Below are 12,374 nucleotides of genomic sequence, written 5' to 3' on the forward strand. Positions count from 1 at the left end.
TTGAGGAGCTCCTCCATCTCCAGGGGCTTCTCACCAGAGTTATGCAGTGATGGGTTTAGTCTGAATGGATGAAGAGTTCCTGAGAGCTAGCGTTTGTAATTAGAACCGTTACTTGGTATCTGTGCCTTATTTGACCTGTGGTTCCACATGCCTTGGATGTGCATGCACCGTGACGGTTTCATAGGTACGAACGCACACTCAGGCCCGGTCACTTCGGTTGGTAGTACAGATTGTGAGGAAAAAATGGAGGCATCCTTAAGGAGGAAAAAGTATTTGCCTTTAGTTCCTGCATTATCCTGTACAGGGGCTCCTGAGCTTTGGAAGCTGTTTCCAGTACAGGAGAACAACTCCCCTGTTTGCAGCAGGAGACTTCGGTGCACAGTGACAACGCTGGAGTTCAAGAGGAAGCCAGCAGTGCTGCACCTTTGGCTTCAGACACCATTGTTGTTTGCCAGTTTTAAACTTAACTAGTTAAAAGACGAAGACCACCTTGAAATGCAGGCTTGTTGGGCTTGTTTTGAATTTTAACCTCGGATGGAAGAGCCCTAGTGCTGTCTGTCTCCATACGGGATGATGCTTTCTTAGGCAACAGGTGATTATCAACAAAGGATGCCACGCTTATACTCTGCAAGGTGGTGTTCCAGTGGCAAACAGCCGTATAAACTCTTGTAACAGGTAAGAGGGTTTTTAGAGGTCAAAAAATGCATTATGATTAATAGGGTGAGGGCTTTTAATGTTTTGGGGGTATGTTTCTTGACGGGAAGTCTTTAGGCACTCTGTTGCTGTTACTGGCTTCCTTCTCTCACCAAAGTGTTGTATTAACAAAGTTGGACTGGACTTTTGTTCTGCTTGGTATTTTAATTTTTTTAAGTTTTAAAATTTATTTTATCATTTGAAAAATTCTTTTGATGTGGGAGCCAAAGTATTAAAATCTTGGTTATAGATTTGGATCTACAGAATTTTGACATTTTCTGTTAACCATAACTTTAACCGTTGGTGGTGATTTGTTGATGCTGGAAGAACTTAACTGGTATAAAAATGTTGCTTGTTACAAACACTGATTTTAAACCTCTAAGTTTATATTTTAGTATATAGCAAAAAAAAAAAGTATACTGTCAGACTGGGAATAATAGATAATTTAGCCAAAATGGTTAGTTTTTTCTTTTCCCCACAAGGAGATTTATTTAATTATAAAATTAGCCACAGTGAGCTTTAGGGAAGTGAATGGGAAGTGTTGAGAAAAATCTGACTTAAAAAAAAATTAACTTTTTTTTTTTTTTTAACATTGTCGTTGTCCGTTTAGTCCTACCAGCGTCCTGAGCCCTTCCAGTCCCTCTGACATTAATCAAGTGTGGGCTTTGGCAACTTAAAACAAGTACAACTTTTTTAGTGTATAATACAACTTAGATTTCCTTGCTTTATTTTAAGTGGGATCAAAAATTTTGAAGAGAATTTTTCTTTTTCATGAAACTTTTGTTGTTTATCTCTTTCCAGAGGGGAAAAGTGAAGTACAGTGGTTTTCAGGTTCTCGGTATGTCATTTACAAGAATTTTAAAAACATCTGCTTATGAGTTGGCTGCCATTTATGAGTTAGCATTGCTAAATGATCTCATGCACATTTCTTTAAACAGTTTATACCTGTCGGAAATGTTAATTTCCAGTGTGTTTTCTTTTCTCTGGCTAGTCCATACTGAAAGCCCATTAAGTAGTTTTTCCAATTAGTAAAATATTTAAAATCACCATAGCAATTTGAGGAAGACTGTGTTACACTTCCTACATGTTTCTACATGTTTGGTGTCTTTCTAAGGTCTCAGGCTTCACCTCTCAAAAGCAAGAAAAAGATGTTGTATACAGGGCATTTTTGTTTATTTGTATACGAAATCATGTCATGCAAAATGGAAATGTACACAGCATGACAGTTTTTTGAAACTACTTACGAAATCGTTTTATTTCAAGCTGCACCATGAAGACAAATGTTAATTGGGTTGAGTGTTAGATCTAGAGTTCTGGTTTTATAAACTTGAAACTGCCCTTTTGAATTATTTGTGTGGTTTTCCAGTGTCTTTTGTATGATCTAAATTTAGGATTCTATTATAAAGGAAATAGTTCCAAGAAAACCTCTGAGTTGACTTGTGCTCACTTTGAAAAGTCTGGTTGTATTAAGATTCTAAATGGGGATTACTTCAACTTTAGTAAAACAACCTAGATTTTATAAACTGCCACTTCTGTAGTTGAAGTCACATTTTTGTTTACAAGCTATTTATCTGAGGCACTTGTACTACATCTGTTTTTCTTTTTGCAATAGGATATATGGTTATGGTTTATCTGAACATCACCTCCATTTCCCATTTCACTTTGCTCTCTAAGCTTTCCTGGTTAAAAGACCTTTCTACTTAAAAACTTGAATTATAGCCTAGTTCTAAGTTCTTAGCAGAGGAGTTTTATTGAATAACAAAATTCCTTCAAACCTCAGAAAGATTGTTGCTAAGAAGCAACCAAAAAAAGATTTTGGTCTTGAGGTAGAATTACTTAACATGTTTCTATAGCCAAATGCTGTGAAATATATTAAGCATTCAGGTTGGCTTCCTGTATAAATTGAATGCTGGCTGTCTGTTTAAGAACTAAGATGCTGAGCATACAGAAGAAAGCATCAAACAGTCTCTACCCCTGTCAGCAACTTATACTCTAATTGGAGAAGCTAGATATAAACAGATATATAGTTAAATATCAGGGAAAGTTCACAGTTAAGACAGCTATGGGAGATATTTGATCAATTGCTAATGGATTTTTACAGGTGATATGGGTATATGCATGGATATATGAACAATTTACTTTAAGCTGGGATGGTCAAGAAAGGCTTTACAAAATAATTTATTAGTTGGAGAAGAATATGGAATGGTGGAGGGAGATTGGGATTGCGATGTCAAGCAGACAGGCATGAATGATAATAGAACAGTTTGTTCATGAAGGGAAAGAATGCAGGCGGAGCATAGAAAACTAGCAATATGGTTGGGTCAACAAAAATAGGGAATCCTGATAGGCAAGGAAGTTTTAGGTGGGAAATGAGGATGGATAATCAGTTGGAGGCATGCTATTGTAAAGCAACAGGACTGATAATAGCAATCATTTATTAAATACTTAAGGCCAAACATTCTGCCAAGTCCTATCCACACATTGTCTCATCCAGGTTTCACCACGGATCACAGTCTGATAGCTGGAAGTGATAGAGCCAGGGTTCTAACCAGGCTTTTGTTCTAGCTAGGGCTCTTGGTCACTGTACTGTCATACCTCACTAATTTTTTTTGGGAGACTGGGATGAGATGAAAGCTGCAAACTTGAGAAAATGTCTGGACAGAGGATTTCAAACTATAGTGTATCAGCATTTGCGGTTCTTGGGAAACATATAGGCCCTTGGCTCTAACCCGAGACATTCTGGGATTTGTTAAGGCCAGCATGGCCCAGGAGTCTTTGTTTTTTTTACATGCTCCCCAGGTAATTCTGATGTAGTCTTTGGTCAGTCCACATGTTGAGCAACACTGGACCACAGAGAGTAGAGTGTTGAGGTGTAAACTTGGGGTAATGTCCCATTTAAGGCATGGGAAGGGAAGATGGTGCTGGAAAAGAGGCTCAGGTAGGGGAGCTGGAATAGTGTTCAGATTCTGAAGCTGAGAGGAGGAGCTTCCAGAAGATAAATTCAAAGCTGTTGCAGAGACAAGCAGAATGAAACTGTAAATGCCATGGAATTTATCACTTAAAATTGTCACTTAAGTAATAGTTTTATAATCATGTAATTATTTTTCCCAGGAATTCAATCTAGCTTAGTATTTAAATTTGCCTTATAACAGTCTGTGAAGAAGGGCCACTGTTTAGTTTATGAAATGTAAAGGTATACCAGAAGAGTTGTGTGACTTGGCTAAGGAGTACACAGCCAGAAGCTAGCTGATTGAGATATCCTTGAGTTTTCAGTGAATCTAAAAAGTAGTGTGATTGTAGTCTATCTTAAAATTGACAGTGATTCTAGGATTGAGTGAGTATATGTGTATGTACACATGTAAATTGGTTTCTACAAATGAACCATGTCTACTACCTTCTAACTAAGTTACTAAAGGATTGAGACACAATGGAATTATAGGTAAAGTTGAATGTATCTTTGACTTGTAAATGGTTGAAAGATTTCTTATTTTGAATTATCTATACAAGGTTTGTCTTCGATTGATGCTAATTATTTAAGTTCTTCAAATATTTAGGTACCTACCAAGCAGTATTCTAGATTGTGGGAGTATATTGGTGAAGAAAAAAGACAAGTTTCTTATTTCTCATGGAGCTTATATTCTGATAGAAGGGAGGTAGTACACTAAGTTAGGGTCTTGTTGCTAGACTGTATTCTAAAGCTGAATGCAGTGGAAAGCAGTTGGAGGTTTTAAACAGGGGAATGAAGTGATTTGATCTAGATTTGATGTCCTGTCTCAGGAAAGTAGCATATAAATTTATTTCAGATTTCTCTCAATTATTCCCAAGATCTAGAATAGTACCTGGTATATAATATGTACCCATATATTTGAAGAATTACTTAATCAGCTATACAGATTGAAGACACAGTGTAATTCAAAACAGGAAATCTTTCAACCATTTACAAGTCAAAAATAATGTTTCTTTCAAAGATAAATTAGCATTTCAGATTCTCTGTGAGGCTGTGAATATATTCTTGCTCAGAGATAAGCAGTGTTCCTTTGTTTAAATACTGTAGTAGAGATTTTATTTCTTCTTCAGGCTCATAATTGTTGGCCACCCTGAGGGCTTCCTCCCGTACATTCTCGTTTTCTCAACATGTCATTTTTGATTCTTTCTGCTTTCAACAAACTGTCATGACAGTTTACACTGTAGTCACATATAGTTTCTGCTGTAACATACTGACTATATTTTCTATATTTCATAACTTTTAATTTTTCTAGTGGTATCATACTTCCATACTGAAAATCAATTTAGAAGGTCTTTCTGTGGAATGGCTGTCACCCTGTGCAAACCAGAAAGATGTGTGTAAACAATTTTTAAGTGCTGAATTGGTATCTGACCTTTATCGGGTGACCAACAGACTTCCTTTTTCCCAAGAAAGGGGCTTAATGAAAAACTTTTATGTATAAGCTTGTTAATACATCTGTGTCCAGGGTAGAACTATTACTACAGGTAAAAGTAACACTTTGAGTTACCATATACGTATTTATTTTTTTATCACGTATTTTAAGGCATATTGGGAAAATTGTTTCATAAAATTTTTATTTTAGCATACAGAAATTGTCAGTTTTACATGACTCTCAAGATAAGCATTTAGTTTGTGTATATTCTTTTATAGAGAAACATTCCAATAAACTAGACACCTTAGAATTTTCTGCATTTTGTAGCAGAGATCTCAAACCTGGCTACACATTAGAATCACCTTAGAAACTTTTTAATGCCAATAGCTGGGACTCTCAGCGATTTACTTATATCGATCTAGGTATAGTGGGGCTCTGCCAAGGCCCTGGTGGTATTTTAAGTGCCCAGGTGATTCTAGTATGTAGCTAGGGTTGAGAACTGCTGCTTTGGAGACAAATCTTAAACATGCTGACCAACACACAATCAGCCTCTTAAAGACTTTAAAAATCAAAAGCAAAAACTTTGAGAGTATATTTTGGGTTAAGTACAATATGTATATTGCTTAGTCTTCTAGAGTTTCTGCTGTTGAAAGTGTGGTCCTCAGACCAGCAGTATTAGAATTGCAAGGCCTCAGTCAGACCCACTGAATAGAATGTGATGCCCAGGTGATCCCTATGTACTTGAAAGTTTGAGAAGCATGGCTTAAGATGTAGATACGTAAAATTTTGTGTAGTAAAAATGGGTGATGAGAATCTTATTCCTCATACATAAAATTCTCAGATCTGTGCATTAGTCAGTAACATTTACTTTAAAGCATTTAAAAAATCTTTTCAATACGAAAAGTAGGAACAGAAGAGTTCTTAGGTAGTGAACAGAAAATTATGAGAGGTCTCTGTCACCAAGACGGGCGGGTTACTATTGTCTATCCTAGTTGCTTGGTACTTTGTTATTTTGTTACACTTACGTTTTTTTCTCTCTCCCTCCTATTCTGTTCTGGTCCACTCTTCATTGTGAGATAGAATATGTTACTTCTGATAGATACAGGTGAGGATATTTGAGATATTGTGCTGATAGGTGCCCCATAATTTAGAAAATTTGGTAGAGGTAGGTTCAGAGTACTCTTATGGAGGGGGTAGATATGAACAGGATTGAGGAGTGGTTCCCAATTCTCTTTGTTTTTTAACTGTAATATGATATTTAACTTTATTAATAAACTGATTTTCCTCACATAGCAATAAGAATGATTAAAGTTCACAGTGACAAATAATAAATGTTAAGATGCATATATATTAAAGGGGATGGACCAGTAGAAATGTTCAGAGAATACTATAAATTGTACTGTATCAGTTTAGATACAGATATAATATTTTTAATGCAGAAGTATTTATGATAAAAGATTCTAAAGTACATTCATCAAGCATCTATGTCAGTATAAAGTGAGAAATTGCAGCCAGATTATTCTCACATCCCATTAATTTAAAATTTTTTAAATTGGCCTATGTGTTTTGGAGAGATTGTTCATCAAGCACAGCAATGTCAGCATCTCTAGAAAACTTTTCTAGGGCTCATTTATGATTTATAGATGTCTCCTGAGGCATAAGAGTTGTTTTTTGTTTGTTTTTTGTTTTTTTAGTGGAGACTTACCTATATATGTCATTTATTTCTCCTGACAAATTTCGTTTGTGTTTACCCTCTGCAATGTTACAGTCTTACTGAAAATTCATTCCACAAAAAGGTTGAATTCATCTGAACTTTAAGACTTGGTGGTTGAAAATACTTCTATTTCTGTGATAAATGAGTGATTGTTTTCTTTATGTATTGGTTTAAAGGTATTTTGAACCTTCAGAGACAACTTTTCTTCTATTTTCTGCTCCTTAAGTTAAGAGATATCTGAATCCCTACTTAAAAAAAAAACAAAACAAAAAACACACGGTAGTGGATCTACCTCCTCTATTTTAATAGCCAAGTTTAAAGGAGGGAGCATTTCTAAGTATAGTAATTGGTTAAATGTCTTTTTTTCCTCCTGGGTTTCTTTTTAGGAACTACTGACAATCAAAAACCTATAGCCGACTTTGGGATATGGCTTTATTATTCAGCAACTAAAAGAGAGTTCTAATTGGCAGACTTCTGGCACTGGCACTTGTCCTCCTGTTTCTATAGAAACTGGGTTGGAAGTCAGAGCTGCACAAAGGGAAAGGGTAAGTTTCTTTTAAACTCCATATTTATAAACCCATATCTTATTAACTGTGGCATGGTATCAGTTTTCACATAAGGATATGTACGTTAGTGAACTAGAACTCATATATGAACTACTGGTTTTTACTTAAGTGGAAACTGACATCAAGTCATTAAATGTAATAGGAGGGTTTAAATATGGATTTATTTTTCTCATGACTCTGACTTCACATTTCTTGAAGTGGTGAACTCAGTACGATGATTCTTTCAGTTATATGTAATTTGGGGATGATAAAAATTGGTTTTTATCCTCTTAGATCTTACTCTGTTGTACTTTTCTGGTAAGTGAAAATTGGCATATAAAATATGTACAGAGGACAGTTTAAAAGTCTGCATGAATTTTAAGTCTCTTCTCTGGGGCAAAGTCTGATTCTTTACATTTTATAGCAAGTACTGTAGTATTGACCAGTTGTTTAGCTTCTCTCCTCTCTTAGCCAAGCAGGATGAGGTCGTCTGTTGGGCACATACATAAGTTCTTATCCAGGCAGACACCCATTATTTGTAGAACCTAAGACACCTGCCAGTTGGTGAGTCATCTTATTGCTATGGCTTCAGAGGACTGTGCTGCACAGCTGGGTGTTTAGGCTTGAAATGGTTTAATCAAGTGTGATAAACTCCTCTGATCCACAGGTTGGTATATGTAAATAATTTATGCTAAACTCTGACTAGCTTTGAGATATTGAAGGAAGGCAATATTAGCTCTTGTTCTTTACGAACTTATCTTTCATTTCCTTGGTCCTAACATACTATTCTTAAGGGATAGACTTCTCTTTTCCTTGCTAAAAGAACATTAATGTTGGTTGACACAATCCGAAGAGTGGGGCATCTTGGCTTTATTTTGGCCCAAATCATCAGTTCTATAAAAATAATATACAAGTGAAAGTTGGAAATTTTTCAATAGAGGAAGTGAATTCATTTTTTAAAATTTCACTTCACAAGTCCTTGGTCAGTTAATGCCTAAAAGTTGGTTCTCATTAAAAATGTATGCCTCCCTTCCTTAAGTACTAATGCGTATCCTGTTCATTTCTGTTTGCTTACTGGAGCTTGAATGAGGTAAAAATAGATTGAATTTGTGATTTTGGGTAAAGGTAGCTAGGAAAAAACTTTAGTTTTTGGCTACATGCTGTCAAATAGCCAGACATCCAGATGTGCTTTCTACTTCTTAGTAAGAGTGGCCAACTCGTCCTGGTGTTAAAATTGGGAGTCTCAGGAACTCCCTGATTTCCAGGCAAACCCAGATAATTGGTCATGGTGTCTTATTCTCTGCATCCCTTCAACAGCCTCACTATGTTATTATTGATCACTTTGGTTAGAAGTAGAGTTTACAAGATATTAGCTTCTGTTGCTGTTTACCAGAGAGTAGGTTCTTTTTTTTTTAATAGAAATGATTCTTGTCTCAGTGATCTTAGGTAATGCCAGCCTCCCTCATAGAAATAAAACATGAATTTTAAACTGATTTATTTTAAAGGTGATTCCAAGGACTTTTCTTGTTTTTCATTTGTATGTGTATGTTAAGACCATGGGTGATAAATGTGAGACATTTAGATAAATATTTGTGGTAAATGAGCAGCCAAATGAGGCAAATACGTAGACATAAAGTCTCATACAAGTTGATTCTGTTTTAAGAGAAGCACTTAAGGTTTTTTTAAAAAGGTATTGGAGTTTGATTTTATATCAGGGTCTTCAGAGAAACCACTGTCCAGGTTTGGATTATGTCTCTCTTAAAAATAACATCTAAAATCAAATATTAATACATGGTGTGTGTTTATTTTTCCTCTCATATGGAAAAAACATTTTACAGTTAGGTAAGTTTACTTACTAGGGAGCTAATTTTTTGCAAACAAACGTAACATCACATGTTAATATGCCTGGATTATTTGAAAAATATCACAGGTTATTTGTCTGTTTAAGTATAATTGTTGCTTTTGTTAAATTTTAAACTCTTAGAGAATCATTAAAAAAGAAAAGCCAGAGGCCATGATCTAATCAGTATTGTTACTTAGTTTTCAGAATTGGCTCTGTTGAGGACTAGCTTTGTGACTTTAGGCAAATAACTTGATGTTCATTCTTTTGTTCCTTAGGTATAAAATAGGAATAATAATACCTGTCCACCTTCCTCACGGTATTGACTTGATGCTAATGAGATAATAGGTGGGAAAGAACTTTAAAAACATAAAAGTATTATAAGGTAGAGTTTTAGTATTTCATGAACCCCTCTTTTACATGTGGAATTTTCATAAAGTAAGAGCAGCAAGAAATGGTGTCTTAATAGTTTTAAGTAACTCCATAAGTAGCTGAGAAGAAAATATACACTGAGCTTTTATGTTCATATTATCAAGGTTCATATTATCAACAGTTTATAAGCATTTCAACTAATATTTTAGTATTGAGGAATTATAAGTGGCCCATATTTAGGCATTATTACCTTCTTTGGTTGGGGTTGGTGACTATTGGAAGACCTAAAAAAGTTCATTATCTTTAACAACCACATTGTTAATGTGTTGTAGCAGATGTGTTTTGTGGCTTTAATTTGTTTGTTTGTTTGTTTTGGTTCTTAGGTAATTTGCATCTTTTAATTTTAATCTAGATATTAAAATTTGATGCCAATTTGAGTTAGAACAAATTTATTACAAGATAACTGCTTTCGGTTAAATTAGCTTCATAATCTTATGGTACTGCCAAGAAGCCAGGGTTATCTAAAGGGGAAAGCATAGGGTTTTGTGTAAGGTTGTGTTTGAATGGTAACTCTGCTACTTACTAGGTGTTTAATTTCTTTGACCGTAAGTTATTAATTTGTAAAATAGGCATCATAGTTTTTGCTTCTAAAGGTTATGAAGATGAAATGAAATTGAATATAAAATGTGCCTACCTCAGTGACTAGTATATATTGGATGTTGAAATAAAATTATTCACCACCCTATTTCTCCAAACACATACTTGTATAATATCCCAAGTCTACTTTGTGTTTCCTCTTTGTCCCATGGAATATCTTGAAGGGGTAGGACATAGAAAATCAGTGTACTTATTTGCTTTTCTTGAAATCCTGTATATGTCTGAGATAGTATGTCTAAATTATGGTTACTTAGAAATGTGTTGACATAATATTGTTCAAGGGAAGTAGTAAATGAATAGGAACATCATAAGTTAATTGTTAATACAATGAATACATTAGTTATGTTCCTGCAGTCTAGATTCAAACTCTCTTGATCCACACTACCCAGGTTTAGTGGAGCTGTGACCATTGAGTGGGGTTAAGAACTGCTGTGTTGTGTAAAATTCATAAAGCCTGTGTAAATCAGAACTGAACTTGGAGTTCTTTAGTTGGTCCTACTTAAAATGTATAGTTTGCTTTCACAGGAATAAAGAATCTAGTTGCCCTAGATAGTTAGAAGAGTCTTTGACAATACCTGCTCAGAAGGGAAGGAGGTATGGATGAGAGTGGTTCCTAGTAAATCATTAATTTTTTAAAGATCTTGTGTTTTGATACAGAAAGAAGAAAGGAAATTAGCAGTACTGTGTATGAGGGGTACTTTGCTTGGGACAAGTGTATTTTCATTTACTCCTCACAGTATAGTTGTGAGGTAGGTTGCTGGTGCCCTCATTTTACAGAGGAGTAAATTGGGATTTAGAGGTTGAATACCTTTGATGAGGTCACATAGTAAGAAGTGGCAGAGCTACTTTTATTATTAATTATTTTTGCTGTTTGTATGTGTGAGGGATAGTGTTTCTGTTTTATTCATATTGTCTTAAATCTAAAATGTAAAAAGAATGTTATACGTTTACATCTAAGTGTAATACCTATACAATTTAAATAGGATCAACTACTGTTTTTCAGATAACTGAGATTTGAGCCCAGATTAATTTGGTTCCAAAATTTATGCTGGGCCTTGGGGAATAGAAAGATGAATAAAAAACATCATCCATCTTGTTGATCTTGATTGAGACTGATGGAAAAGATTGACATGTCAGCTCATATAGTGCTCTGTTAAAAGTTAGATGAGATTCCAGATGAGAGGATGACAATGCTGGGGGAAGTTTTCCAGAGGCCTTTAGTGAATCAGATTTTGAAGGATAAATGAGACTGTGCCTGGTGGAGAAAGGCAAGCCATTGGGATTGTAGCTGGTGGCAAAGCTTGCACAAAGGCATATGCATAGGGAGTGAGTGGATATGTCATTTTGGAGCTAAAACCAGGCTTTCAGGTTAGGATTTTTCTCTATAGGGAATCAGTAGACATTTTAAAGCAGAGAGGAATGGAAGAATGGAATCATAATAGTAATAATAGTTTTAAGGACTATTCTGAAGGAGTTTCTAGAGGAGGGTTTTATTGCAGAGAACTGTAGATAGCTTTTTTTCCCCTTAAAATCACCCAGATAATGAAGGGCTCTCTATCCACATGTAGTTGCTTAGTGTAAGAGACGTTATTAGTTAGTTAACATAATTATTCCATATTTAAGAAACATCTTTTAGTTTGTCTCCCATTAAGAGCCACTTATTCAACTTTCATATAAAACTTGTATTTCTAAAGAGATGTCTAGCTATTTAGCTTGGACACTTCAGTTAATTAGATATAGTAAAAAAGTAACATTGGATGGGTAGGAATAGTTATACAAATGATCTTGAAATAAAGGTTTGTTGAGTTTTTTAGTAGTTTTTATTTTTTTACATAGCAATACATTTATGATAGAAAATTTAAGAAACAAAATAATGAAAACGAAGATTACCTCTAATTAAAAAGCAAAGATAAACTATTTGGGGGGTGTATACTTTTCCAGTCACTAAACAATTTTTTAATATTCATTCAAATTCCAGAGTTCTATTCAACCAATGGCTCTGTTTAATACTGCTTTAAATTAAGCACAATGGGTTTCCATTTTCACATATTTTAGTGACTGAATTACCATGGCACAATCGAGAGTTTGGTTAATTTATTATTACAGTACATTCTGATTTTCATTTAATACCTAAAGTAACTGCTTCAGATGATTAAAATTTCAGCCTATTTGAT

This window comes from Camelus bactrianus, chromosome 9 (genome assembly GCF_048773025.1).
Source record: "Camelus bactrianus isolate YW-2024 breed Bactrian camel chromosome 9, ASM4877302v1, whole genome shotgun sequence".
Taxonomy (NCBI): domain Eukaryota; kingdom Metazoa; phylum Chordata; class Mammalia; order Artiodactyla; family Camelidae; genus Camelus; species Camelus bactrianus.